This window comes from Pygoscelis adeliae, unplaced genomic scaffold (assembly GCF_000699105.1).
Source record: "Pygoscelis adeliae isolate BGI_AS28 unplaced genomic scaffold, ASM69910v1 Scaffold88, whole genome shotgun sequence".
In the NCBI taxonomy this organism is placed as follows: Eukaryota; Metazoa; Chordata; class Aves; order Sphenisciformes; family Spheniscidae; genus Pygoscelis; species Pygoscelis adeliae.
In genome coordinates this window covers 1,959,307-1,964,653 of record NW_008825616.1, presented here as the reverse complement: position 1 = coordinate 1,964,653, position 5,347 = coordinate 1,959,307, and the positions used below count along the sequence as shown (strand labels likewise).

The following is a 5,347-nucleotide window of genomic DNA, read 5'->3' as shown; positions in this document are numbered from 1 at the left end:
CTTCCTAAAGCTCTTGTGCATCCTCCTCCCCTGCCCTCCTGTCCTTGCCCACACAAGCCCCAGCTGCTCACTGGTATCTCTGGTAGTCAAGAACGGTTAAAACACAGGGAAGCTGCCGCATCAGGTGCCTGTTGCTTTTGCTCCTGAACCAGACTGGTGCAGCAAATCCATCCAAGACGCTTCTTTCCAGTGGCCGTAGCCTCAAGGTCCAGCCTCCCCCTCCCATTGCTCCCAAACACTCGCCCGGTGTTTGCAACTGACTTCTCTCCATCAGGTACAAGCCCTTGTGTCCACAGACCTCCTAGTGCAAGGTGAAGACCCCACGTCCCGTGCTGTAATCTACACCACACCTCACTCTCTACCAGCTTTCACCACGTACCCTCACACCCAACGCTTCTTATGCCATTACGAATGGCCAGGATGCCAGAAGAAAATCCAGGGGTCAGTGAGAAGAGTGTGTGCTCATCAGTATTGTTTTAATTTGTACCATGGTAGGAAAGCGAAACGGGGTTTATTCCTTGCTCTGCCACTGGCTTACTTTTATCATTGTGAGAAAGTCGCTCAAACTCTTGTACCTTCAGTCCTCGTCTGAAAAAGGAGGTAAAACCCTTGCCTTACGGGTGTTGAGAGCATGAAATCCAGTAACAGGCATGAAATCCTAACTTGTGGCAAGGACGAAGCTGCAATAATTATCTAACAGTCAGACAGACCAAAGAGTTTAGACAGGCTGCACTAGGTAAACTACATTTTATAAGTTTAAACGGGATAAAATGCATCATATTAGATTAGGCTGATAAATAGATTAGGAGTAAGAGGGAGAGGACAGCTTTGTGGACATACAGAAAGGACAAGATTTAATATTTCTACAGTGTAACTTGTTAATCAATTTAGTAAACAATTACACTAGTTCAGATTCTTTACACGTACATTCAAACTTAAAAAAAATAGGACCTCTGCAAGTGCCAGGACAGCTCCCTTGGAAGCGATAGGACTGACAACAAAGCATGAATAAACGTAGTCAACGCAGATGCCCTTTCCAATTAATCTCAGACATTTACCAGTGTCATATTTCTCCCTGTAATCCCTCTGTGATTAATCATTTGCAGCAGAGATCACATTCCCATCTGGGTATTTCTGAGCATGCCAAAGGCAAAGTAGCGGCACTTGTAATTTTACTTACGTCTTTATTCATTTAAATTTTCACTGGTTTATGTTTGGGGGAAAGAGGCACAAGTGCACAGACCTGTCAGATAATGCAAATAAATCAAATCACTGCCCAGGAAGCAAGACACGGCCATGCAACCGGTCAAGGCCTCCTACCCACTCTCTTCACTGCTTTCCGTCTCTGCCCTACACCTGCTTCCCCACGGACAAGCGAGCAAGTCCCTTGCAGTGGGAACAACCACAGACTACTCCAGTTCGTGCTGGAATAGCCAGAGGTGCGGCTCATCAGGAGAATCATCAGGAGATGGAGAGTCCTGATGGAGAGTCCTGATGGCGGTGCCATCACTCTCTTGACCTCCTGTGACTCACTGGGCTGCGCTGGCTGATGGGTTGGTTTCACGTTGCTTCACCAATGTTGAGCTGCATCTGGAAAGCCGTCAACAACCTCTGAGCAGGTAGAGGTCCCACATCATGGCATACTGCCCCCGAGCAGTCAGCAGCCTGTGATGATGCACTTTGGCGTGAGAGAGGACAGGGGCGGCAGGTTATTCTCTGTCCAAGCCTTTCAATTCAATGGTTAGAAAGGGAATCCCGTCCACTATGACCCCGGGCAAAGAGCGAACAGCACCGTGCAATCCATCTCGTAAAATATTCCCAAGAGCAATGCAGCCACAAGTAGCACACCTGCGGGATCAGAAACCCCGAGGATGTAAAGCCAGGGTGAGGACAGGCACCTAAACCAAAGAGACCGCTGAAGTCTGAATACAGATCAGGAGCATGGAGGTTCTCTCCGACACCACGTTAAGACTCACCCCATGCCTGCTTGCTCATTTTCCCGATCCTCTTTTACCCTTTCTTTGCCAAAGCAGCGAACGTGATCTGGGGTATTTTTCTTGCTGTTAGAGTTCATATTTCCTGGACTTTCTCCACAATGCCAGCTGCTAAGCCTTGCACTCCTTCCTCTCCTGATGGGAAAGGTAAGATTCATAGGGAACCTCCCATCCCTGGATCCCCAGCTTTCAAAAAATACCACTAAAACAGAAGCTCTAGATAAAAATCAAGGCAGCGCCAGTATTACTGTAGTAATACTACAGGAAATGGCATCTGTGGGTGGGAAGGGAAGTTGATGGGTCATAAAATGGGAAGCGCGGATTTCCTTCGATGTTTAAAGTTCTGCTGAGGGAAACCAGCAGTAACCCAGCTGCCCTATTCCTTCTAACAACCTCCCAGGGAACGGACAACTTTGAAATAGCACAAGTATTCAGTGTCAGCTGCAAGCTTAGTGACATCAGATGGGCACGGATGGACTCCTACACGCCATTACACCAGACAGGGCGCTCTAGGGGTGAAACGCACACCAGTGCACCCACTGCTACATGCCCGTTACATCTCTAAATCAGGTGTAAGCAGAGATTTGTGCCGATGCACTAATCCGAGATGGCAGAATTTATCTGATGCCCGTTTCATCAGAGCGGGAATGGTATCTGTCACTGAGGAGCTGGTCTCAGGGCTTAGCTTGGGCTACTCTAAATTCCACTTCAGTGAGGGACAACCGATTTTGGCATGTTCAAAGGTCATTTGATGAGCAGATGGAAGAGCTTTCCGTGGTGGTTTGGAGAATCGGTCTTCCTGCGCTGTAGGAGATGTCGGACACGGAGGACGCTGTGTACCTGTAATAAACTAAGCCTATTGCAATAAGCTTCTGACGCAATTCAGAGTAAGGCTCGTTTGCATTCCCTGCCGCCTATTGCCTCCACAGTAAGTCAAAGTCCACGGGAGACATTAAGGGAAATTTCGCAGTGGGTCAGTGGCTAACATGGGGTTAAACTTGGTGAGCAGCCCTCAGCAAAAAGATGGCTAAGCTCAAGGCAAAATAATCTCACATTTCTGACCATCAGGGTAGGGCTCAATATGCACCAGCTGTCTAGGAAGGGACCTGCATCACCTCATGCTCCCCGTATTAATCCTTCATCAATAACCCGAATATTTCCAAGGACTGGCAGCAAACAAAAGAGTCAAACAAACCATTAGAAAATTCCAACAAGAAACAAGAACAAATCGCGTGGTTTGTGCACAACTACCAGGCGAGGCAGTCAGATCACCTTCCAGTCACATAAGCAAGCATACACTCAACGTAAACCATGGGAGAATGAAGCCACTCACATGATTTATATGGTTAAAGAACACGCTTATCTTTCCTTTTTGATATAGATACAGACCTATTGCTTACAAAGCTCATCCCTCTTTTAACCATATGGCCAGCAATTACTTTCCATCAACACACCAATAGCTTCAAGAAGGTCCATGCAAAGAAGGGACTTCTTCTTCCTACTTGGTCTTTGCTACAGCACAGGGCCTTCACTTTGGATTCCCCCCTCGATGGAGCAACAAAACAACCCCAGAAGCTTCCAAAGGACTAAAACTGCTCAGATCAGCCCCTCTGTAACCAAGACTCTGTGGCAGCATCTTTTCCTTTTATTCTTCCGAGCCTAGAGGCACCCAGGCTGCTCTGACAACGTGTAAATACAGGCTACAGCGCAAGGGAGGTCTCAGGCATACAGCGATGCTCGTTCCCGCTCCATGGGGGTGAGAAGGCAGGAGACAAATGGAGGGAAAAGACAAAAATTCTGGGTTTGCCACGCTGGGGACAGAAAAGGAGCGATGTAAATTCTAGCAATTTCATCACAAATTTCACCCGGCCGGGTTTTGCTTTACACACGGCCCCTGGAGAGAAGTGGCTATGGCAGAATCCCCGCTGTAGCTACACCCCAGTGTCTGCTCGGATGACAAAGACAGACAGCTTGAGCCAGGTGAGCTTTAAAGGTTCAGAGAGACAGCGGGTTCACACCGGTTTATTTTACTTCATTGGTCTCACGGTTTAGGAGGCTAGACTTGTGTATGCCTGAAGTTGGCAGCATTATGTCACAGCTGCACTGATGCATGTCCCCTCTCCGCATGCACACACGCATAAGCGCATGCACCTTTCTCTCCCTTGCACGAATAAAACCGGCACCGAACCAAATAATCCCAACTCTTAAATCCTTTGCATTAACAGAAAAACAAACTCGCTTATATTAATCTAGAAACACTGCCTCCAGTTTCAGCACGTGTGATTTCCTATGCGAGGGAGCTGCAGGATCACAACTCCCATAGGGACAAAGAATTCCCTTGGTGACAATTAGCAGCGAGGCTCTGACCTAAGCCCTTGTATTTTAACAAGTGGACGTCATTGTCATTACAGCCACTCCACCCCATTGAGCTGTAAGGCCGAAAATAGCCTCAGCTGTCGAGCTCCATCTCTCTCCATCTCTCGTCAGAGCCATTTGTAGAAATGCGAGGAGGGTGGGGGGTTGCAGTGTGAATCGGTATAGATGCTGGAGAGAAGCTCTGAGGAAAAAAAGCCCTTGCTGAAGAGAAAAGCAGCACTGAGATTATGCCCTGGCAATAAAACTTTTAAAAACACTCCTTGCTGCCACCTCTCCACAGGAACCATATTTTTTTTCCAGGCTCTCCATGCACACTGCTATCTCCAAGCTGGGGACAAAATGTATCAAGTAGAATCAACAGCTTTAAACCTGATTTTCCTCTCTTTTCTGCGCTCCTTTGGAGGTTGATCTTTGCTCTTTCGATAACATGGCCAGAAGTAATTAAGCAAAGCAATCCATATTCGGTTCAGACCAGAAGAGGGATGGATTTACTACCTGCACCTTCAGCTCCATCTTCAAATATGTTTCATAAAGCAAGACATACCCCAGCATAGTAACACTGACGTAGAAACAACCTCACCCCTCCCTCCGCTACGAACAACATTCTCCACTTTCTGCTGGATACCAGCGTCCCCAAGCCCGCTTCTTTTTAGCTGAAGGTTTAGGTCTTACCTGGAGTCTTGTCAGAGTCTGAGGAGAAGCAAAGCTCTGGGCAGAGTAAGGAAAAGCCGATTCCTACTGAGATGACAGAAGGGGGAAGGGGGAAGAGGGGAACAGAGGACACGGGGAGACCATGTTGGTTTTGGTTCCCCCCCCACCACCTTTCCCCTCCAGGAAAATAAAACAGAAACCCCAGCGATGGCAGGGACGTGCGGCAGAAGGTCCCCCCAAGTCGCCCGGCAGTGGCTTTGGTGCTCGGGGTTAGGCTGTGCCGCCCCCCCCCCCCCCCCCCCCCCCCCCCCCCCGGTTGGCCGCCC

At 48.4% G+C, this 5,347-nt stretch overlaps 1 protein-coding gene across 1 annotated transcript in view; it reads right to left on the bottom strand.

The window, feature by feature from the left end:
* The window catches only part of OBSCN (obscurin, cytoskeletal calmodulin and titin-interacting RhoGEF), a 203,829-nt gene extending 198,533 nt beyond the window's left edge, over positions 1 to 5,296 (bottom strand). The window contains exon 1 of the mRNA XM_009333308.1: positions 5,043 to 5,296. The gene's annotated coding sequence lies outside the window, so the exon portion shown is untranslated. The remainder of the gene's footprint in view (positions 1 to 5,042) is intronic.
* Between the last annotated feature and the right edge of the window lie 51 nt (positions 5,297 to 5,347).